Source organism: Lissotriton vulgaris, chromosome 12 (assembly GCF_964263255.1).
Source record: "Lissotriton vulgaris chromosome 12, aLisVul1.2, whole genome shotgun sequence".
Taxonomy (NCBI): Eukaryota; Metazoa; Chordata; class Amphibia; order Caudata; family Salamandridae; genus Lissotriton; species Lissotriton vulgaris.
The window spans coordinates 243,696,795-243,722,365 of NC_141700.1; the positions used below are offsets into that span (position 1 = coordinate 243,696,795).

Sequence of the window (25,571 nt, forward strand, 5' to 3'; positions counted from 1 at the left end):
GTGGCCATTTTTGTGCAATTAGAATCATGCAGCATGGTTCCCTCTTTATCTTGCGCAGAAGTCTCGGGATCAGGCGAAAGGGAGGAAACGCGTAAGCAGAAATTCCCATCCATCTCATCATAAAAGCGCTTCCCCAAGAGCCCTTCTCTGGTTCCCAACTCGCAAAGAAAAGGCACTTCCGATTGTTCCTGGAGGCAAAGAGATCCAGATTCGGCTTGCCCCACTTCTGAAAGACATTTTCCAGAATCGTTTGATTCAGTTCCCATACGTGGCAGGATTTTGTCGTCCTGCTTAGAATGTCTGCTAGGGTGTTCTGGACTCCTGGAAGATGTTCCACCTTGATCGCAATATTGTGCAAGAGAAGCCAGTCCCAGATGCTTTGAGCTTCTTGGGACAGACTTTGAGACCTGGTACCCCCTCGCTTGTTTAAGCAATGCATGCAAGTGGTGTTGTCGGTTCTGATGAGAACTGTAGACCCTTGAAGTCTTGGCAGAAAAGACTGTAGAGCCAGAAAAATGTCTTGAAGCTCCACAAAGTTGATGTGCATCTTTGCCATTGCTGCTTGCCATCTTCCCCTTATGCAGAGATCCTGAAGATGCGCACCCCAACCTTCTAGGGAGGCATCTGTTGTAAGGATGAAATCCGGTACTGGAGGTTGAAAACTGAGCCCTACTGCGGCATTTTTGGAAAACCTCCACTAAGAAAGAGTTATTTTCATAACTGGAGTTACTTGGACTAGGTCGTCGAACGAACCCGAGATCTGGATTGTTCAGCTCCTCTTGAATTGGTCTAATTTTCAGCCACGTTTGAGGCACTAGCAGAATCGCTGATGACAAAATCCCAAAAAAAGATTTGATCATTCTCACTGAAGCAAACTTTCTTTTTAGGAGGTCTGAAGCCAGAGAGATGAGGTGAGATAGTCTTTCTTTGGACAAGAATGCTTTGTCTTGAACAGTAGCCAGTTTTGCCCCCAGAAATTGAATTGCTTGGGAAGGACAGAGGCTTGACTTCTGGGCGTTTAGGGAGAATCCTAAAGAGTGAAAAACTTGCAGGCATTTTGCTGTTGGGAGAGAAACCTGACGAAAGGACGGAGCCTTTATTAGCAGGTCGTCTAGATACGGGAATAATTGAATGCCTTGTAACCTGAGATGAGCTGCTACTGGAGCTAGAAATTTGGTGAAGACTCTTGGAGCTGAGCGTAGGCCAAATGGGAGAACTTTGAATTGGAAATGTGCACCTTCCACAGTAAATCTTCGGAACGTTCGATGTTTGGGATGAATTGGGATGTGGAAATAAGCATCTTGTAGATCTAACGTTGTCATGAAGTCTGCATGATCTAGAAGCTGGAGGATTTCCTGGAGTGTTACCATGCAGAAGGATTTTTTCTGGAGGTATTTGTTCAGCATTCTTAAATCTAAGATTGATCTCCATTGCCCTGGTTTTTTCTCTATCAGAAAAAAGCGAGAATAAAATTCCTTTCCCGTTTGAGAGTGTGGCACCTTTTCTATCGCTCCCTTCGACAACATGGTTCTCACCTCCTTTCGGAGCAGAGCAAGATGCAGTGGCTTTTTCTTCAGAGGTGGATGATTAGGGGGAAAATTTGTGAATTCCAAGGTGTGACCAAATCTGATTATATCCAAAACCCACTTGTCTGTGGTGATTTTTCTCCAATTTTTGAGATGCTGGGAAATTCTCGGAATTTTATATACTTGTGGCATATCTGGTGCAGGTGCCATGATATTATCACTGTTTCTAGCAGAATCTCTGCCTTGAGGTTGACGTCTTCTGCCCTGCTACCTATAAGCAGCCGCTGGGGGATTTCTATAGGACTGTTGTTGCTGTGGTTCATGGTATCCATAACGACCCTGGCCACCTTGTTGCTGGTACTTCTGGTATCCTCCACGAAAGCAGTATGATCCTCTGCCCCTTGCTCCTCGAAAATGTGTTTTTCTATACTGCAAGGTACCCAACGCGGTGTCCTTTTTTATTTCCTGCAATGCCTCATCTATGTGTTTGCCAAATAACAGATCTCCGTCAAAGGGCTTGTCCAGAATTTTCGTTTGGACCTCAGGGCGAAAGTTAGTGGATTTCAGCCAGCCCTGACATCTGAGGGTAGCTGCTCCGGCAAGTTGGCGAAACCCCAGAGAAGCCATATCCATTGAGTTATCAATAATCTCAGAAGCAGCTCTTTTGCCCTCCAGGAGAATTTTTCTCGCTTCTATCTTCTCTATATAAGGTGAAATGTCCGACCATAATTGCCGATCATATCTGCCTAAAATTGCTAAACAATTTGTGACAATTCGTGGCCCGAACAGTAGCGCCCGTCATGGTAGTAAGGTCTTGCCAATGTTGTCTAGGCGCCTACCATCTTTGTCTGGTGGTGCCATTATTGGGGGAGAAGGATTTTGAGGCTTCCTCTGCGCCACCTGAGAGATGACGGAGTATGGTCTAGGGTGACCTGAGAGGCAGGCAGGAGCATCATCTGGCGCCTTGTATTTCTTGTCGATCCTAGGGAAGATCGCAGGAATTGAAAACGGAGTCTTCATTATCTTCACCCTTTCTTCCCAGATATGATCAATTATTGGAATTGAGCAAGTCGATTTTCTGCCCTGGTCTTTAAAATCATACAGAAAACATTCTGTCTTTTGTACTGGCATTGATAGATGGCATGTAGAGGCTGCCCTTTCCATAATAGCATGAAAACCTCCTATGTCCTCAGGAGGGGAGTCAACAGCTTGGGGAACTGGTGAGGTTGGTGTTGGAATAAGAAACTCGTCCCATTCGTCCACAGTAGTGGGCGAGTTTGGTATTTCTCCTTCTTCAGCCACTGTGTCTCCGTCATCATCCTGAAGGAATTGTGAAGGTAGGGCTACCTGGGTCTCTGAGACAGGGGTAGCAGGGGTCGCTGGCTGCAAAGCTGCAGGCGCAGGGTCTCTTTCCGGGACTGTTACTGGAGGAAAATTATCATTATAGTCCCTCAACATTGCTGTAAGGTCTTGTATTAAAGCAGCAGGCATCTGAACCATAGGTTATTGGTGAAATGATTCTTGAGGTCCTCTTAAAGACTCACAGGGTTCATAATATTCCTCTTCATCATCATCCTCCTGATATTTTATTTGGAGTTGAGAAGGGTCATGCGCTGGACCAAAGGGGTCTTCATCATCCGACTCCTCCAAATAATGACTAGGAGGTAAAGGTGAAATATGTGACACATCCTGATAAAATTGCCTTTAAGATGTTAATTGGGAGCTTAAAACTGGTGTGATTTGTAAAGATGCAGGCCTTTTACGCTTCAGCGTAGATGAAATGTACATGGATGGGGAATCCGTTTCTGTTGAAATTGCCATAATAGATGACACTGTCGATGTTGAAATCAAGGAGGTTGTCGACGGAAAAACCATTGTCGATGATGATGTTGTCAACGTCAATGTTGTTGTCGTGGTCGACGGTGGGCTCGTCGTCGAGAGTGCAATCATCGCCGACGGTGGGCTTGTCGACGGTAGCGTCATAGACAGTTGGCTTGTCGACGGGACTTGTAACTTTGTCGATGGTGTACTCGTCGACGAAAGGTGAATCTTCGTCGATGGCGGTGGCATCGTCGACGGGATCATTGACGACGAAGTAGGCGTCGACGTGATAGGCATCGTCGACGGCGATGTAATACTCGCGACGGCACCGTCGAAGGAGTTCTCGTCGACGGTGAGATTTTCTTCGTCGACGCTGAAGATTCACTCCCCTTCTGAGGAGATTTTATCGTCGACGGAGCAGTTTTTGACGTCGACGGAGGCTCAGGAAGGGATTTAGAGGCAGTTTTCGATGAACTCTTCACCTTTCCTCCAGATTTCACCTCAGAAGAGAAAGAGGACTTCTCTTTTTTTGAGGAAGAGTGACCAGTCTCAGAGTGAGATTTTTTCAGGGTCTTACTCTGTCTCTCAGGTGGATCTCCAGATCTTTCCATCTTTTTGGCCAGAGGGGTGGACACCTGAGGACTCACACTGCCTTCATCTCCAGATACCACATCTGATGAAGCCTTCAACTTCTCCAGCCAAACCAAAAGCCGTCCTTCTCTGTCCTTCAAGGTCTTGGCAGGAACGGTTCTACAGATCCTGCAATCCTTGACCTTGTGAGCTGGGTAAAGGCAGTAAATACATTCCTTATGTGGATCCTCAAAGTGTAACCTCTTCATCCCACATGAAGAACAAGGCAGGAACGAGCTTTTCTTAGAAGAATCAGACATCGTTTCTCACAAAGAAGTAAAAGTAAAGAAAAAACTGAGCAGAGCTCAGGGAAACTCCCTGTCACACGAGGTACGGTAGAAAATCTGAGGGTTTGCCTCTCTGTGGGGAAGGTTCTAAGAGGGTGCTGCTGCCTGATTGGCTGGCTTCCAAGATTGGTTCTTTTTGCAAAAGGACTAAGATAGGCTGATGTAGTGATGTTGCTATCAACTGTAGCCTATAGTATAATGTTACTATGACTGTAATGTATATGTTTTATTGTACCGCGAAACTCCCACCTCGTCGGCGGGGATGATTCTAAGCATGTGAATCTATGAAAGATACCCCAATACTGGATAACTTGTCTGGTGCTATCTGATAAGTCAATATGGTAGTTCTCAATGCATTGTGTACAAGGTGCAAATTGAAACAGTCCATGAGCGAAGCTTCGTTAAAGCGTGGGTCCGTGGACAGTGTTAGTGCATATCCCTCTTGGAAGAGGTCACCAAAAGTGTGGCAACTGTACCGTGACAAAGTGTGTTTTACCAGAGTTTTGCAAGTTATGGGGAGCTAAGGGTTGTCCACCAAAGTCAATGCAGGAGAATAAAGGAGGGTGCCACCTAAGAGATGTTACAGTTTCCTTTGTGTCCAGCAGGTGATGAAGTGTGTTTGAACATCTCAGGGGTCCACAGGGATACTTTTAGGCATTATGGAGGCAAGAAGAGTAGGTGCTGTCAGGTTTACCTTGGGCTTGGTGTACAGTAGTCTGGCATCAGCTTGGTACCAATGATAAGTGCAGTGGCATTGCGCAGCCAGGTAATAAAGCTGGAGATGAGGTACTCCAAACCCGCCTCTCTTGTAGGGGAGCACTAGTGTGTCCCACCTAATTTGAGGTCGCTGGCCAGCCCAAATAAGTTTGAGGAGTAAGCCAAGGAGGAAGCCAAGCCAAGGAAGAACGAATGGTGAGATTTCTCTATTTATTAAGTAATAGAGAAATCGAAGAAGGATCACCATTTTTATTATCGCGTCCTGCTGGCCATTGAAAGAGGCAAAAAAAACAAGCGATCAATTTGCATTAATAGTGTATCGATGGTGGAACCGTAATTCAGCAGCACTACTTGTTCCTTGTCGGGTGGAGTAGGATGCCAAGATATTTAACTGGCTCTTCGCACCCGGTTAATGGGAAGGCACATGGGCTCTGTTTTGTGGTTTGAATTATGGGAAAAGGTTCAAACTTGGACCAGTTGATCTGAAGACCAGAATGGATCCTAAATTGTGTAAATGTGTGTAGAATTGGGACTAGGTTCTCTTCCGGGTGCCAAGTGACTAGTAAGATGTCATCCACATAAAGTGGGATGGGGGCAGATTTAAATTGAAAGCCGCGGTGGAGGTGGCGCATATGAAGATGTCAGACCAGTGGGTCCATTGCTATTATAAAAAGTAAGGGTGACAGTGGGCTGCCCTGACGGGTACCTCTTGTAATGAAAAAGGAGGCCAAAACTGAGCCATTGACTCTGAAGCGGGCCGGGGGGTGCACATACAGGAGATCTATCAAGGAAGAAAAACCAAGGGGAACGCCCAGTTTGCGAAGTACAGTGTGGAGAAAAGGCCACTCCAATGAGTTGTACACCTTCTTGGCATCCAATAGAGCTATTGCGGTGAGGACATATCGAGAAATTCTGTGAAGTTGGGCAGGGGAGGGGCAGGGTGGGGGGTTGTACCATGCGGGAAACGGACGATTTCAGGTAAGTACAGAAAAAAGAAATAAAACGAATTTCGTTGCGCGCGCTGCATCACCAAACGTGATGCAGAGAGCGCCACAAAATTCGTTTTGCATTTATTTTTTCGGTACTTACCTGAAATCGTTCATTTCCTGCATTTTACAACCCCCCACCCTGCCGCTCCCCCGCCCCACGTCCCCGCCTGGTGGCACGCCCTACACAGGCCGTAGCTGAAATTCAACGATGTTGAGCGGTGGTGGACAAATCCCAACTGTGCAGTGGATATGATGTGTTCCATTAGCAACGAAAGAATGTTGGAGAGGGCTTTTGCCAATATTTAATCATCCAAATTGAGAAGCGACAAGGGAGTTTAAGAATGAAAGGATTTCAATGGGTCAGTGTAATTTGCCTGAGGCTCAAAGTTCCTAGGCATGACATTTGGCCGGGATTTGTGGCACCTTTTTTGGGATCCATGGATCTCTTACACTTCCTAGGTTAGCCAGGGTCTGCGGTAACTGTCTTGGTAGCACAGGCCCTGGTCACTAGTATAGGGAGCCATGAATCCAAAAAAGGAACTGCGATCCCGCAAAAAATATGCATTTCTTTTTCAAATTGATACCATCAGATGACTCTTTCAGTCCTCTCCCACTGCCCCATATAGCTCCCGGGATAGGTGTGCCCATCCTGCCCCCATCTGCCCCCATATATAGCCTTTTAACTTTCTGTTCAAAACACCAGGACCAAGCCCCACATCCTAAAATGGCTGCAACAAAGGAAGATTGTTCACTCAGATTTGTGGTACCAACTCTGGAACAGTGGATTCGAGCGGGATAACAGAAGAAAAGACTCTCTAGTTTAAGCAAATTGATTTATTTTGGTGAATTTCTTGTTTTGTGAAGGGTTTGCAAATCCCAAACAGCACAACTATACTAAAATGTTACTCCTTTAAAGCCCACTCTGCAAGTTTTGTAAACACTTCTATTTTTAAAAACGAATAACATATTTTACCAAACAAAAAAACACGTTTTCAAAATAAAGTTCTACTTTAATGCCAAGTTTGTTGTAAATAGGTTCAGCGCATTGGGATGAACAGACGATTATAAAATTAGAAAACTTATTTTTTCACCTGCTCCCCTTTCTTTTTCTCCTGCACTGCCCTGCATGAAAATTGGCCAAGCTGGACTATAGTTCACTAAGCCAAGCAAATGCCAAATTTGGTGCAAATTTTTACATGGCGCCAAAAGATAGAGGCAAATTAAAAAATGCCTTTTCAATGGAAAGTGCGATTGAACCATAACTGCAGCGTGGAAAGAGAAAAAGCAAGAGAGAGAGAGCATGTGTGTGTGTGTGTGTGTGTGTGTGTGTGTGTATACACACAGACGAAATGGGGAGTCTGTCAATAGATGTTGAGCCACCACATGCACAAGGCATGCAACAAGGAAAATAGAATTAAAATAATATAGTCATTTTCTTCTCACTTTGCTCTAGGAGAATGAAAAAATGAAATTAGCAGCCACAGCTTCATAGACAAAAAATCCAATTTCAATGGCTGCTCTCAAATTAATTACTGAATAGTCAATTCTTTTTCTCTCATGAGTCTTTGTGCTGCTTCTGAATACATTTAGTTAGGACGAACATCTAAATGTTTCAAAATCAGACTACCATTGTCAGCCTTTAGCTTTCTTTACTGCATTTTATATTTCATAGATCAAGCTTTGCTTCAGGTAACACTGACCTTCATATAATACATCGTTTGCAAACCAAAAACAAGCATTGGCATATCCAATAGGTCTCGGCTTTGGAACCTTATAAGTATTTAGTTATGCAGTACAATTTTCTTGGTGCAACAACATCAACTGTTGCATGTCTAAACACTTATAAGGTCCCAAAGGCGAGACCTATTAGCTATGCCAGTGCTTGTTTTTCTTTGCACTTAGTAGCAGGCAAATACTAACAAATGCTGCTACCTACAGCCCTATCACTGTGGCGGGGGGGGGGGGGGGGGGTTCTAGTCTCTGCAACAGCTGAGTAAGAGTCTGCTTTCAATCCATCACTTACACATTTCATATTTGGGAGTTAACAAAAGTTTTACTGTAAGCCTATATTAAATGCATTGAGATGTAGACTGCCCAATACTGTAAGTGCTGTAGGGAGGGCTCCATGTGATGGGGTAATCTCCTCAGTTTCCCCACCTGGCTCATGAATGGACTCACCCGGTGAGCGCTCTTAGCGTCTCTCTGCTGCAGGGACTTCTTCACTTTCTGGCAGTCCGACTCCGAGCAGGGGAGCAGCAGGCAGGCGAGAAATAGAGCGTAAGCCAGGAGGAAGAGCAGCGGCATCCTGGGAGAGCGGAGGTGTGAGGCGACCATGCGGGAAGAGAGGTGCTGTGAGGTGACCCTGCAGGCGGCTCCAGAGGAGGTGGAGAGGCATGCTCCACAGTTGGCGGAGAGTATAGGCGCAGTAAGCCGGCCAGGCAGCCCCGGTGTCCTATGCTGCTGGCAACCAATATCTGAGTGGCGCAGTGTGGCTCAGGAAAGGCGAGGCATATCCATCCCCTGAACATGAGCTGTTCAGCCCGGCCCGAACAGAGCCAGGAACCCTTGCCCTCACTGCCAGGACACAGAGCCATTGACGAAAACTGCACCAGGACATCTATCAAATCTCAAAGCAGCCACCGAAGGGACGGCAAAGAGGTGCTGCTGAGGCACACGAGGCAAACCAGACAAAAGGCTGCACAACTCTAAGCTGAAATGAAACTAAACACGTAATCTGTTATTGACGAGGGCCAGAGTACCGGATGCAGAACAAATAGGAACGAAACAGCAAAAAAAAGAACAAGCATGGAGAGTGGCTGAGAGGGACATAAAGTACGCCAACACAAGTGCTGGTCACACACCGCTCCGGGCACGGCAGCGCGGCGCACACGCTAATTAACCACCACGCGCAGGGTGCCATTTGTTTTGAATTAGCGTGGTGAAAGCGACCACGCAAATTCAAGTTTTTCAAGCACTCGTGCTTGTGCTCCACCTTGCGGGAGCGAGCAGTGGTTCGCGGGCCCTCTGTTTTCAATAAGCGTGTGCACCGCTGCTCGCTCCCACAAGGTGGATGCCAGCACAAGCATGAGTGCTTGAAAAGAGCTAACCAATTTAAAAAAGGTCATCTCCTAGAGTAGCGCATGCGCGCTGCCTAGGCGAGACCTAACTAGGTGCTCAAAAACCAAATAGAACATGCATTTTTAGCCTCCCTGACATAAGTTGTGTAGCCCTTTGATTTATTCATCCTTGACATAGGTCTGTGTTCTTTTAAAAGATATTCTGTATCAGTTGTGTTGCTGATGGTGAGTGGTTATGTGCTGGGATACCACCAGGGTGCTCTGTTTTGAGTTGTGGTGCACTCTATAAGTACATTACCATTCATTCCTTCCTTCATTTATGTCATTATAATATCTTAATTACACACATTTGAGGCCCTCATAATGCTAAATTCACACTATAATGGAAAATGAGAGCATGCAAACAATTAAGTATACTGTTTATCCCTCTAGCTCCTAAAAGGAAAAACTACGCTAAAAAGGAATAAGTAGTACCAAAAGTTCAGTCATGGCTGCAAGAATGAGACTATTCACCATTATGTAATCCAATTTGCACGTTATTATAGGTGCTTCAAGCTCCCATCAACCTAGTGGGGAATGCTTAATCACTGCGTTTGTTGTAACCTGGAATAGGGCCTCCACTTTCCAAAATACTTATTTTAGTTTTTTGTCTTATATAGTGCGAGAGCCCATTGTACCCATTATGTGTTAGTTTTAATAATATGGGGGTATTCTCCTAATGCATCCTGTATTTTTCTCCTCCCTGTGCTCTTTTGTGTTGCCCCCTTTATCCCGGGAACCTTTATCTCTTCACATCCTGCTCTTGAAATCTTGTGTGTTCTCACAGAGGGAAGCAGGCTGGGAAAAAGCAGGAGGTTAGAGTACGGCACTACAGAGCAGTGGAGGCTCCTCTGCTAAGGCAGAAGGACCATCGCACCACTGCTTTTCTGCAGTGAAACAAAGGGAAAATAAAATTATAATAACTGTTGATATTATAATTTTATTTACTCCTATGTCACGGGGTTGATACGACCCGGGAGGGGAAGGAGCGAACAAAGGACTGGTGGAATGTGACGCCTGCCTGTCCCTTTAATCCAACGCATGAGGGAACGGGTGAAGATAGGTACAGCTCCTTTAACTGGGATTTCGATCCCGAGGATACCGCCCCCAACGATGACGTCATGGTAGCCGGGCCAACAAGAATGCCGGAAACCAGGAAGAAGGAGTGTGACATCACCTGAGCGAGAGAGGACGAGGAGTTGGAGGAAGCTGTGCGTGGAGAGGAGTGGATACTGCCAAGTGGAGACTTGACTGCAGAGCCGCCAAAGGACCCAAGAAAGCCAGGAGGGCAATGACACAGCGGTTCTCCCGCCACGCTCCAGGAGGAGCATGTCTCTCTCAGGTAGGAGAGCGGTTTGCTGGTTGGGTTGGACGGGGGAGAGAGCCGACCTATAGGGTATCAACCTCCCTACCGGTTCCTGACTGGTTAGCCCTCCCTGTACACTTCACGTTCCCATTTAGACGTGCGGTAACCACTGGTGATCCTTCACTCCCTTTCCTTGTTAGAGTGCTAGTTCCCCTCATTTACACCGTTTTCCGTATTTCTCTTTCTTTTGGCCGTCTATACCCCGGAACCCCTGCGCCTGTGAGACCTGACAAAGGTGGATGAGAAAGGGTTAAAGAGCACCGGAAGACCTGGAGTGCTGGGATAAGACGCCATTATCCCCAACTTTTAGTAAAAGACTGGCTACCCAAAGGAGATGTGTCTTACATTAAAAAAAACTTCCATAACCCGACCTGGTCTTCTGCCCCCTCTTTTTGACCCGCTACATCCTACTTAAGTAGCTTTGCGTGTGGCTACAGGGGAGAAGTGGTAGGCAGCACCCTCGTAAGTGCACAATGACTGCTTGGCCGGCCCTCTCGGACCGCCAAAAAAGTCTTACGCACTTCACGTGTTCTCCATGCAGGCTGCATCAGACTCGCAAAAAACACAGTTGATGGACAGAATGCAGAACAATGTCTTACATTCACCCCAATACAAAGATCTGGGCCTAAATCCATCGTTTCTTTGCACTCCACACCACCCTAGGTCAGACAATAGCTATATGCAAATCAGCCTTGACTCTGTGCCTCATGGGAACAGTCTAGCCCGACCTACCAAGCCATGTCTTTCCTAGACCAGAATCAAGCATCCAAGGACCGGTTTATGGCTATCAGCCTTCTTCAGCCTGGATAGCTTGATTCCAGTGATGTGGAGAGCCTGGGACTCACGTCTGAGCATACCCAGCCCACTCGGGGTGAAAATTGCAAAAAACACAGTTGATGGACAGAATGCAGAACAATGTCTTACATTCACCCCAGTACAAAGACCTCCATCGTTTATTTGCACTCCACATCAGACTCAACATCTGAGTGCCGAAACACGACACTCAGACCGATCACAACGCTGCTAAGGCAGCTTGTGATTGGCTGACTGGGAGCCTGGGTGTGCTTCTCGCTGAGGCCGAGTGAGGGAGGACTACAGAGGAGGGACGCAGCGAGGAAGCGGCGAGAAGGTACGTTTTTATTTTATTTGTTTATGCCCGCTTTCCCGTGTCCTCCCCTCCTCCTGCCCCCTACCTCTGATCCGTGCCTGCCGCCGCTGCTACAGAGTCCATATACCAGTAACCATTATACAACAGCGGAATCCGCCGTGGTGTACCAGCAACCACTAGCATGGTCATTAAGAAACCAAACTTAGATATGTGGTCTGAAAAGTTCACCCAGGGCAAAATGGAGTAACCCAGTGGAATAGTTACTCTCTAACCTGTCACAGTGTATGTTCTAAGGAGTTCATCCAGGAGTGCCAAAGGAGTAGCCATTATGCAGCTAGCCTTAGTAAAAGCTGTGAGAAGTCCAAAGAGGAGCAGTACGTGGAACTTGCTATTCTAATCAGCCAAAGCTACATAAACTAAAGGGGTTCACAGAGAAGATGAATTGGAGCTTCCTATAGGAGTGGGAAAACTGGTGTAGTGAAAAATAATAGGGCAACCCTGCTGAATGTGGTACTGGAACCCCAGGTCTCCAATAAATTGCAAATATTCATAGGTTTTTTGGCTGAAAGGTCAGCCCCTGAGAATTTGGGGACCCTCCCAGCACACAAGGGGACTTTGTTACATCCCTGGTTGGGCACTATTCACCAAGCAATGGTATATGTTCTGAGGCGTTAACAACACCCCACAGAAGGGGCCTACCCTGAGTGGGCACTATAGACCAAGCAATGGTATATGTTCTGAGGAGTTAACAACACCCCTCTGTGTGGATGATGTAAAGAAACTAAAAGTGATGGAATCAATCAGTGATTCTGAGGAACAGCAGCTGGAGAGCTAGGGTATTGGTCAAGGAGTATTTAAGGAATAGGTGGACAGGGATACAACTCTGTCTCATGACCCTATCTGAAGGAAGGAACAAATGCAGCTAGACTTCAAGGGAGAACGTGCTATCTGCAGTTGGCAGAGGAGAGAAGAGGACAAAATGGAAGAAGGCTGATTCCAAGCAGGGTCATAAGCACACAATAAATTAAAAATAAAATGTAAGGCCCAGGTATGGAACATCTAGTCACAAGCAATCTAAAAGGAAAAGCAAGAGAAAAAAAATACAAACAATTCAGCACCGTTCATACAGGTGGCCATATTGCAATAAAATGAGCGGGAGAAGCAAATGCAGCCAGACTACAAGAGAGAAAGGACTATCTGTACTGAGGAAGGAGAGGAGGGAAGTGAGGGCAGATGAGGGCAGAGAAAGAGATGGGAGGGGAGGATGGGGGGTGGGGGAGAGAAAGGGAGAGAGCTGGCCCATGCAGGGACTCAAGCACGCAATAAAACACGCGCTACACTGTCTATTACAGGAACTAGCTGCCATGCAGGTGCCTACTGAAGTAACGAGCCATGTATAGAGAGTATGCGCATGCACAGTGTGCCAGGTGTAAGCCCTGCCCCTCTCTTGAACGATCCTGTCAGGCGCTCTGATTCTACTAATGGATAGAGGGTTATCAGGATGAAAATGAGCGAAAAAAATTTACATCCCAAGCCAACATTTGAAAAATAAAACTCTATGTTTAAAATAAAGTAAAAACTAAAACTACAACACATAATATAAAAAAAATTCAAATGTGTTGATAAACAGGAACGGAGCTTGAAAAGACATTTGTCACTACAAATATGATGAAAAACAGGAACAGAGCGACTCCAAACTCGAGTGCTCGTGTCAAATGTGGTAAATGTGACGATAAAGAGGAACGGAGCTTGGAGCAACATTTGTCCCAGCAAATGTGACTATGAACAGGAAGGGAGTGGCTGAAAATGAGTGCGCTCATGTTACTGGCAGAAACTAACGTAGAAAGTAGTGCTCTGAAAAAACAGAAATGGTTGATAGTGAAGGCCTACTAGTAATAGGGATGTGCTCCATTGGGGAGCAAGATTCCAAAAGGAGGGATAAAGAACACATATTAACCAGATGAAAGCAAGCCTTTTAGAAGGGCACTTCAAGAAACAAATAGAAAGCGATGGGCGGGCTGTAAGTCTACAGAGTAGATACAGCATGTCTTGAAGAGACCTAAAAATACAATAGTTAGGCATCAGGGACAGGGTCCAAAGCTAGAAGCAGTCGAAGGCAAAGTGAATAAAAGAAAACACAAGCCATGTAGTAGGGATCAAAGAAGCAAACCTGCTACAATTAAAGTGTTTTCAATAGTTAGAATGCACAAACTAATAGAGAAAATGCTGAAATATCAGCCAGAACAAGCCATCAGAGTTCTTTGAGGGGGCTATATTCTGAGGACCAATCTACTTGCAGGCACCTGCAAAAGCAGCTGAACTACAAGGAGGACAGGACTCTGTGTATTTCAGAGGGAGGGGATGGAAGAGAAAGAAAGAGAGCAAGATGGCCCCAAGCAGGGGCACAGGCACACAATAATCTGAAGTTGATAACGCAAAGAACGTAACAATCTTTGACAAGCAAAGACTAGTACAATACTTTATCCTCCACTAAACATATGTTACCCCTGATAAGGCAAACATCAAAATCTGATTTCCAAAAATAAGTTACTTGTCCTGATATGCTAAGATCTTCCCTTCATACAACCTTATAATAACTACAAATCTTTGAGTTATGATCAAAAATGGACACCCTTTGTGAGAGTTCTCTAATCCCAAACTAACAATATCTCAATGCAAATTCCTGTTGGGTTATAGCAGAACAGCAAGAATTTGAAAAATGTAGGGTTGGACTGGGAGAGAAAATAGACCTGGGTACCAAAGTGTCCCCAATTAGTGAATTAGAAAGTAAAAAAACGTGGTCCATGTTTGTAAATTGGGGCAGTTTTGAAATTGTCAAGACGCACTGTATAAGACTTTGGAAGGTATAGAAGCCTGCAAGGATTTGAATTTGCTGCAGGCAATATTTATTTTTATTAATGAAAGAAGGGGGTTCCCCGGTGGGTTTTTAAGGATGTAGGCAGGCCGTGAGGGGGAGAAGACAGAAAATAGAACAAAGAACGTAACCCCGCCTAAAGATGTAATGGTCCTAGCAATAGGATCCCAATATATATGGGGTGGTTAACCTAGGAGTCTAGCAATGCACATAACAAAAATTAGTCAATCCAATTATACTCAACAAAACATGTTTAGAAAATATATATATATTTTTATTTTTTTGTATACTCTTAGAATTGATATAAAAAGGATCGTACAAAAATAGATAACATTTTAAATCCACAAGGTATCAAACAACATACATTGGTGCAAAGTGAGGATAAAAATAAGAGAAATTCATCCTGTTTTAAAGCCTACCCAGTAATTAATCGTGTTCCAATCATACTCTCATACGCATGTTTTGTTGAGTATAATTGGATTGACTAATTTTTGTTATGTGCATTGCTAGACTCCTAGGTTAACCACCCCATATATATTGGGATCCTATTGCTAGGACCATTACATCTTTAGGCGGGGTTACGTTCTTTGTTCTATTTTCAATGTTTATTTTTATATCAGGGAAATAAATGGTAAAAACTGGCACCCTAGGCAATAAAACAGGTCCACAAACAGCGAGGAGTCAAATCTTATGGGCACTGCCTGATTGCCCTATAGAGCAGTCTCACCCTGGAAAAGCATTATGAGGATGCTTTTAACGTTTATGATTGTGAAACATTAGCTTATTGTAAGATCAATGTACATGGTTGATACTCCACTTTATTATAAGGTTCCTTTTTTCTGCCAAGAAGAGTGTCACCTAATGTGTGGTGGGACCTTCTGGAATCCCTAAACACAGTAAATATGTCAATGTTTGAGAATGTGCCTAGGCCAGCACAAATAATGTGTTAATCTGGTCACTTATCGTGGCCCTTGTTTGAGGTCTGTTGTTGGCTTTTTTATTGAGGAAAGATTCCACTTTACTGGGGTACTGTTGGATCAAGACTGTCACAATGCTATTAATCATAGAAAGTATCATTGGGTATCACCAGTATAAAGGGTGTAGCAATTTGTCATATTAGGGAACATTTAATAAAGCTTTCTTGCTTTCTCTCCAATCAAAAGTGAAGTCATAAACAAGGTTAAAAAATGGTCATCCACTGATATTAATGGTTGGCTCCTAAATTAAAGGTTCCCTCTCACTGCAAATGTAGTCAGTTCAATTTGTACCTCTTGTAAATTTTCCATAGCAGCGTCTACCATCTAACCTCAGCAAAAGATGTTTCTCAAACTATCTCTTCTTTATGATGCACAGTATTTAAAATTAGCTCCATTATCCTCTTTCGTCAAGGGCCTGGAACAAACTCCCTCTGGAACTGTGTGTTATCCCTGAGCATTCTGTTTTCAGGAAGAGATTAAAAACCAGGCTTTTCCAGCAAGTGGCTTGAACGTTCATTCTTTTAGTCTGCAGATGACCTTTCTCTCTAGCGCCAGGAGACTCCTCGGAGTATGAATGCGCTCTACAAATGCCTTTTCATTCATTCATTCTTTTGTGCCCGTTGCCACATGAAACAGCACTCCCACATATCTTGCCAACACAGTTGTTCCCCTACTTCCATACTTGAAGTTAGAACATTTTTGAAAATTAAAAAAAAAAAGTTTCCATTGCCTACTTTTTGAAAATTGACTCATTCACCGAGAACGCCATAAAGAATTTCTTATTTTCATCACTTTTTTTTTTTTATTTAAAAAAAAAACAAACGTTATTGTACCTTGCAATATTACACAGTCATTGGCCTACAACCCATAGGGCCGGCCGCAATCATGTACTGTTGGATACTTTGCATCAGGGTAATGCCTCAAACTGGTTACAGTGGTTAGAAGAAGAATAACAACTGAAAGGCAAATTGAAAGGCACATAAATAGCGCTAAGCTGCTAATCAATAGAGGTTTAAGTTTTCTATTTTTTAGAAAAATAACAAAAAGAAAAACAACAAAGAAATCACATTGCGGTCATCCATAAGCAAGTAGCGTTACAGTAGCTGAATGTAAGGGCGTTCCCTTGTGCGTACCACTGTTTACACCTGTTGAATCAAGCACGTAATGAAAGGTCGGGAATGCCTAGGTTTTCCTGTAAGTGACTTTCCATGAGTCCCATCCTTGTATTTTCATCACTTTTAACAGTATTTGTAATCAATATTAACCGAAAAAGCATTTCAAGTAAGGATTGAAGAACAACTTTATAAGAGAAGGAACGGTTACGCTGAGGAATCGGAAATTGTAATGCTTCACTATTTATAGAAATCCATCACCCTCTCAATGTATATGATGAGTTCTCTAACATTCAGTTTTTTCTTGAAGGTACACATTTCTGTTACATTCAGTTTCTTTTATGCATGTTAGCAATGTTTGGAAAGGATCACTCTTCTGATTACTCTCTGGTTGAGTTCCAGAACAATACTTTAACTGCATTACACCTAACATTGAGTCCAATAAAACTACAGCATCAAAAAGGAATTCAACAAGCAAGACAAAAGCTGAGCGGGTTTCAGATCACTGGAATCCAAGCTTATTTCTGCCATGTAAATTAATTAAAATAGATAATGTCAGAATGTACCATTTAGTGCAAGACACAGAAAATGATCCATTAAGTATACAACTTAAAATTGAATAAAACATCTTTTGACTGCTTCCTTAATCCTCAATGTCAACTGCCATTATGTTTTACTAACAGTTCCTCAATCCAGATTCAGGATCATATTAATAAATCAGCTCCTCTTAACAGCAGGCCTTATCCCCTTGGCTCATTATTTGCCAGCCCTCCGACCTGATTGCGGTGGAGGATCCTGGAAGCGGCTCCCTGATCACACTTCATTAAGGGCCTTCGCTGTATTTCGAGGCATGGCTCTGTCTGTAATCAGGCTGGCAGTAATCACTTCTGACAGGTCTATCCATATTCATTGCGAGGTTGGCGCAGCTGAACGCCATGTACCTGCCGCACATTTCACCTGTCACAGAGAGGGCTTCGTCTCGGATACAGAAGAAATTCAAATCATCTGCTTTTTTTAGAAGGTTGAGAGGCAAGTGTCTTCTCTCCTTCTTGCAGGGTGTCCTTTGAGTTAACTGTGCAGCCAACCTCCTCTGTCTGCCTCCTCTACCTAGAGAGGAGTATTGCGCCTAGCATTATCCGGGACTCAGGCCCTCATGAACTTGACGCTCAATATTTTCATAAAATATCCAATTTCGCTCGCACATCAATAGGCATTTATTCAGCTTCATCACACAATGTTAGGCCCGATTCAGAGATTTTTCTTAAAATGTAGCCAAATTACTCCCCACGGATTTATGTTATGATTTGTGCAGCTTTCAAATTTGCACCTGTTCCTAAATCTGCACTGAAGTATGCATACGTACTGTTACTCCTCCAAGCATACACCTGCAGACAACCTGCCTAGCTGGCAATAAGCAAGTCAGGTATAAGCAGTAAGTTGCATGACTAGGTGCAAAGCTGATATTTGAACACACCAACTGGAGCAAAAAATGCAATTTTTGAAGTTGTCGGTTGGTGTAAAACACCAGTTATGAGTGCACCCACCATTATCGTACCGATTGTTCAGCGCAAATGTTTGCACACGCGCAAATGTTTGCACACTTTTGCATAGCACTGGAGTACATTTTACTTAATGTGCCCATTATTTCCAACAGCAGTAAGGAAGCCACAATTTACAATGCAGTATTTTGAATGCAGTGCAGTAAGCATCGTTCTTTCCTTTAAGCTGAACAATGTGTCTGCTATTTCAGGTGCAAGTTACTAACAGGTCTCACATATTCTTCAGACTCTTCATTAAGGAAGCCAAGCTTCAAATCCCAGGCATGGCTCAATGGTTTGGCTTCTCAATGTTAAAACAGGGTCCTTAACCCTTACCATTTGCCTATTTTAAATGAATGGACAGTGCTGTTCTTGTTTACATGATAAGCACAATGATCACCTTTCCCACCTTTAAGAGCACTTACCACTTGTTTCACTGGCAACCACCACACCGCTATTTTTACAGTACTTCACAATTAAATTGCCGTCTTGTTATAACTATGGTTTTTTATTTATGGTATTAGGGACCACTGTTTTTTTGAGATACTAAAAGAGATACTAAAATAGTCGAAGTCACAAATGCAAGCCGACACTTCCTGTTTGATCATAAGCAAGTCAAGTCAAGTCAAGTCAAGAGATTTATATAGCGCGCTACATACCCAGGCGCTTGAGGCAGGGTGGGGGATTACTTGTCGAAAATCCAAGTTTTAAGTTCCTTTCTGAAGGCTAGGTGGTTCTGAGTAAGGCGAAGGTGAGTGGGAAGTGAGTTCCAGGTTTTAGCTGCCAGGTAGGAGAAGGATCTACCTCCCATGGTGGTTTTGTTGATGCGAGGTACAGTGGCAAGGGCTTGGTTGGAGGATCGCAGCTGACGGGAGGGGGTGTAGAAGGACAGTCGTGTGTTGAGGCATTCGGGTCCAAGTTCGTAAAGTGTTTTGTGTGCGTGGGTTAGGAGGCGGAAAGTGATCCTCTTATTTACGGGGAGCCAGTCGAGGCCATATTTTAGTCTAAACAATGCTGCACTCACTTGAAACAATGTGATCACATTTTTCTATGTTGTCAAATGATTGAAACGTGCATGCTGCTGCAGACTTGCTTTAAAATTGTAAATGCACTTTTCAGGCCTATCAATCTTTGAAATTTGGAATCCTTTCTTTAGCATTCACGGACTCTGCCTAGGATCAGCAAAATACTCTACAAATTTGGGATTCTACACATTTTCATATAAGATAATAGCTATTATTTATGTACAAGAGTTGTAAGATTGAAAACACACTAAATGTCCTTTTCAGGGTGCCTCACATCCAGAAATAAAAGTATACCCCATAAAGTTCATCTCTCAATCAAAAATATGCATTGGTCTCTTTTTAGCCTGCAGGGGATGGAGTCACTGGAATATAGCACTGGGAGCAGTGTGGGGGCACACGATCACTGGAGGAGGATTCTAGAATGGGAGGCATGGGGATGCTGTGCACTGGGAGGCCCCAAACGTATTTTGGGGCCTCCTTTGGAACAGCTGTGAATTTATGATCCAATTTCATCGCTTTCATGCCCTCTTTGGACAGGCCACTGACAGTGCACAGGCTAATATTCAGGGATACTGTAAGACAGCAGCAGCTCACAAATAGTACTGCAAATAATCTCTGTGAACCCTCCAATTTGCCATATGTGAAGTCCTGCTTTGATCTAAAAGAAACTTTTTTTATGGATTTTGCTAGGAACAAACACATTTGTCTATAGAATGTATGTCATAGACTCTCACACATCTGCAACATTAAAAAAAAAAAATGAAAGGAAAACGGCATTAAAAAAAATCTGTTTAAGAATTATTCAAGGTCATCAGAGCAAGACTCGCTGCAGAACACAGCTGGTTCTATCAGGGGCCCCTCTGAAATGCTGGGGTCCTGGGCCAGAGCCCATTTTGCCCATGCCTCTGGGTGTGCCTGGTCTCTGCTTGTAAAGGTTAACTAACAGGGGAGTCAGGTATGTGACCTGCTGCACCTTGCTGGCCCACACACCAATTCCTCTGCACCATCCCCATGAATGTGAAACAGCTAGACAATACTCGTGTCTTGTATGAGCAAGACGTAACTGGCAGCTCATCAGATCATCTTTGCTTCTAGGACTAATGGAGCACCCCGTGCCTTGAAGAAGCGACAGCCGAGCTTCTAGCCCTCGCGAGTAACACATCGTAGACTAAATTTACAGAATCAATAGTCAATCTATTCGCCTGAGAGAAACCGCAGTCAATTGTTAATGCATGGAAAGAGAATAAGGGGGAAGAAAACCGGGGAAAACATGTTGGGAGTGAATCAGGGAGGGATACTGAGCAGGCAGCAATCAACAAGCATTGGTAAAGGCAATAGATTTTGTCCCACAGACCTACTGCTATAACCATTGCTTTTTTTTTATACTTCTGTTAAGCCACAAAAATGGTAAGACAAAGAAGGCAAAGCTTGTAGGTGATCTGACTTCCTTCAATATTCTGAAGGGCTTCAAAGTTGGAACTATCAGCTCTGCTCTCAGAGCAGGAGAGGAGCTAGAAGTACAGGCTTGCCTTTGACCAGACAACTGAACAGAAGTGATTGAAACTGCTCAAGTCAACACAATGCCTTTACTCCAATCAAGGATTTCTGATCAGACCAGAAGTCACAGTCCACCAGTAAATTCATCAACTTCAAAGCTGCAGACGCAAAAGGCATTTGCCTTATTCCCATTAGCCACTTTGAGGCTATTGGCCAGACACCAACAGGAACCATGGAATAGGGATGAAATATTGAGAGCACCTCTTCCCAACACCTGAATTGTCAAGTCTATTGTTCTGGGGCCGTATTACAATAAGTGCCCCGGGGGCGCAACAGGGGTTTGCATCCAGCTTGCGTGCCCCGGTGCACTTTGGTATTACAGAAGGGGGTACAGACGCTTGTGAATCCCCTTCTGTAATACCGATAGCGCTGGTGCACTTAAAGCAACCTTCAGGGGCATTCCCTCACTTGCCTAGGGGCGTGCCCTAAGCAAATGAAGGAAGTCCTTTGCCTCTGCGCCACATAACAGACGTGGGTGCAGAGGCAAAGAAGCTCTAAGGTGGTGCACTCACAGTGCACCACCTTCTAGGTGGCACACTGTGAGTGCGCCCCCTGAAAGCAGCACTCTAGAGGGGAAAAAGGGGGTCCTATAGACCCCCTAGACAACCCCTTGCATGCGTGTGACCCGCCTGCAAGGGGATATCTAATCCCCTCTAAAAGTGCAGGTGTGGAAACACAGAGCGGTATTTTCACATGAATACACTGGGAGCACACATACATCGTAATAGGGCGCATTGTCATTGTTTGCACCCAGCACACCATTTAAAAGGTGCACCCGGCACAATCAATGACAATGCGTGGGGATGGTTGTACCAGTGGAAGCTGGAGAAATAATAGTGAGTTTTCCTAATCATTTTAGAATGGCACACATTCTGTTTAGTGAGTATGTCTCTGTTTCTAAATGACTACCCTGTTTAGTGGCGGCCGACACAACAAAGAGGTGGAGTGACGGGTGGAGGGGGGAGCGCTGGCGGGGGAACTCGGGGGTTAATAATTAAAAGAAACAAAACCACTTATCTGAAGCTGCCGGCTGCATCGCTCCAAACGCCTCAGTGTTCTGCTGCATCCTGGTCCCAGCAGACACTGGGACAGCACCAGAGACTACATGTGCAATCCCCGCTCTGCTCTCATGTTATAAGAGCAGAGCGGGGATTGGCCTCAGCGGTCTTATTTGATGCTCGTCTCTGCCACAGGAGTCTGTGCTGTTTCTCCAACCCGGCTATTCAATACAGCCTGGTTGGAGAAACCTAAGTGTGTATGTGTGTTCAGCTGGCCTGAGACGTCCAGCCAAAAACACATGCGCTCGGGGGGGGCGTGGCTAGCGGCCGACGAAGGCGGCAGCAAACTAGAGGGGCTCCCGGAGTAAGGCGGCATCCCGCATCAATCCGCATGCCTATCCGCTCAACAACAAACTCAGACGGGATGCCCCGGATCCAGTGACCGTACAGCACCCAGCAGAGAAGGTTCGGAGCAGCGGCGCACCGGGAAGTGGTGGAAAAGACGACACCCGAACGAGGCCTAGTGACACACGGAAAGCAACAGGCGCTGGTTGAAGCGGTGACCGGGTGGAAATGAGGGCTCGGCGGTGTTCACCAACTGGAAGTGCTCGTAGTGAAGAACGACTCGAGCGAAAACGGCGGTAAAGACTCTGACGTCCCCGCAGACCTTCCATGGGCAGGGTGTTCGTCCCAAGACAACGCAGCACTGCGGGTAGCGGCCACGCAAACGGAAAACGAAGCTCGAAAAAAGTGCGCCGACGCCGCCATTTTGAATAGCCTACGCCATTCCGGGCACAAACTCCCTCGAACAACGGACTAGACGGCCCGCGCCGAGGTCTCAGCAGGCCCGAAAACGGAACCTACTATCAGCAACGTGACTGGGGAGGAGGTATAAACCCACCCGTGGGGCTCCAGCCCAGAAAGCCCAATTATTACACTCGGACACGGGGAACAATCTCCTAGCCGAGGTACAATTGAAACCCAAGCGACCCCATCGACCATTCTCCTCGGGGACACACCTAGCAGACTTCCACCACAAGCTGCGCTCGACGGTGAGCAATTTCTTGGTGTGTCACAATGGCGGGCAGGGGGCCTAAGCATAATTCCACCCAAGCTAAGCTTGACAAATTTGCATATGAAAAACAGTCTCTCCCCTTTTCGGAACAACGCAAGTCACTAGGTAAAGGGACAGAGGGAGACGGTGCAAAGAAAGCCACGCTGGAAGATGTGCTAAGTGCCCTAGCCCAGGTGCAAGCGACGGTGGGGTCGACAGCAACGGAGGTAACACTCATTCGGGCAGACCTCCAGAAAATGAGTGAAAGGGTGAAGCAAGTGGAGGTGGTAACCAAATCCTTGGTGGAAGATGTGTCGGATCTGCAGGTGGAAATGGAGAAACTGCAGGCGGATTACAAATTTCTCAAAGAGAAGCTGGACGACCATGAAGGACGCTCCCGGAGGAACAACGTTCGTATCCTAGGAGTTCCGGAATCGAAAGCTACGGGTGCTATGGATCTATATGTGGAAGACCTGAATAAGAACCAGCTTAATCCCAAGGGCCTCTCAAACATTTTTTCTGTGGAAAGGGCACATAGAGTGCCAGGAGGGAAGCCGAAACCTGGGGCCCCGCCAAGACCGATCTTAGCGAGACTCTTTAACTTTCGCGATCGTGACACCATCTTGCAGGCGGCCAGAGTGGCACCAGCCATCCAAATTCAAAACTCAAGAATATATTTCTTCCCGGACTATACGGCTGAGGTCTCGCGACGGAGGAGGACATTTTTGGAAGTAAAAAAGACATTGCGAGAGCAAGAGCTGCCCTACTCAATGCTGTTCCCGGCCCAGCTTCGGGTGGTCGCCGACAAAAAGGTCTGGTTCTTTGACTCCCGGAGGCGGCCAGAGACTGGCTCGAGGGTTGGCGCACCGCGGGACCTCCGCGTAGGTCCAACAGAACGAACCACGGACACCGCGTCGACAGCCGAACTGGGTCACAATCATCAGGCAGAAGAGACGCGAGCAAGTCGCCGACACATGAACTAACTGAGGCTGGCGGCGGGGAATAGTACAGAATGCCCACAAGAAAAATGGACGCTGACTCCTTTTATTGACTAACATTGCATAAGAGTCGTGGTTGGACGCTGGCCTGGGTGACCCTGAGGAGAGCAGGGATGCCGCCTGCCCGGGGAGACGCTCTCCCCCAACGCACAAGTACTCAGGTTTTGGGATGGGTAAAGCGCTCTGCTCAGTTTGGGAGGCGGGCAGTTGAAGGTCCGTTAAGCAGAGAGGCAGGGAAGGGGAGGGAGAGGGGGGTTGTTGGTTGTTTGTTAGAAATTCACAAAGACGGTCGAGAAATGGACTTTTACGGATGAATACTCTAGCTGATAGGATGAAGCCAAGGGTCCGGGTCCAACACCTGGATACACTTATACACGTCTACATGACTAGAAATGGTGGAGGGTCTGATACGTAGTGCAGAGGAGGCCGAGTCACGTTCACGTGGCTCCCCCCTACGAATACTGACATGGAATGTAAGAGGTATGGGGGACAAGGTGAAACGTGGCCTGGTATTAACCACATTGAAGAGGCAAAAGCCTAGCCTAGCACTTTTGCAAGAGACGCACTTAACAGGGGGGGCATCCAAGGTCTTGGACAGGAGAGGATATAAGATGATAGTTCACTCGGAGTTTTCTTCGGGCTCCCGGGGTACTGGCATTTTGATTAAGAAGTCCTCGCAATTCATCCCCCTGGGCACAAAGACTGACGGGCAGGGTTGCTTCGCAGCCGTACAGGGACAATGGGAGGGACGACTTCTTAATGTGGTATCGGTGTATATCCCACCGTCACTTCACTCAATAAAACTTCCAGCGCTCAGTGACTTTATGCTGTCCCTTCCCGAGGGAGATGTAATTCTTGGAGGAGATTTTAACGCCACAATAGACACACAACTCGACAAATTCCCAGCGAAGGGCCCGATTGGGGGACCTTCCCGGTTTCAACGATTCCTAACAGCAATGGGTCTAGTAGACATCTGGCGACATGTCCATCCTCAGGATAAGCAGTACACATTTCACTCCACGGTTCATAACAGTCTATCACGGATTGACTACTTCCTAGCGCTAGGTGACGGCATACAACACGTAGATACCATAGACATACACCCTAGAGGCATATCGGATCACTCTCCAATCACCCTGACAATATCTACTCAAGAAAAGTCTCGTAAACGTATTTATCCCATGCAAGCAGCATATCTCAAGGTCCCGAAGGTCAGGAAGGCTCTTCAGAGGGCGACAACTCAGTATTTCGAAGAAAATGTCTCCTCCGTGAATTCGTCGGAGGTTATATGGGAAGCATAGAAGACGGTACTGCGGGGGCAAGCCATGAACTCGATCACGGGCCACACAAGGGAAAAAGCAGCCGAGCTGTCCAGGCTCGAATTGGCTCTTCGTGACATTACAACTTTACAGAGACAAATCCTACACCAGACACGGCACACACACTTTCACTCCAACAACAACTATACACGATAACGTCCGGCATCAGGTGAAGGGCCAAATAACTGACACACAGAACAGGATATATGACATGGGGGATAAGGCGGGAAAGTTGTTAGCCTGGCTAGATAAGAGAGGGGGGATAGCTCAAGGGGCATCCAGCAGGTGAGGGATAGCCTAGGTGGGATTCAATCAAGCCCTGAACAGATAGTGGAAGCACTGGCGGTACACTTTGAGGGAGTCTACACCCCCGAACGGTATATATCCACTGACTTGGCCAGGGCAGCATTGGACCAGATAGAAACCCCGACACTGCAACCGGAAGCGTCAGCTGACTTGGATGCGGACATAACCAGGGATGAAATACAAATGGCTATACGAGCGCTAAAGCCCGGCAAAGCGCTCGGACCAAATGGCATTCCAATAGAGTGGTAGCAG

The 25,571-nt window shown here is 45.7% G+C and overlaps 1 protein-coding gene across 1 annotated transcript in view; it reads right to left on the bottom strand.

Annotated features, from left to right (window-relative positions):
* LOC147673861 (uncharacterized) overlaps positions 1-25,571 on the bottom strand; it is a 1,240,526-nt gene that overhangs the window by 1,034,254 nt on the left and 180,701 nt on the right. The window lies entirely within an intron of this gene.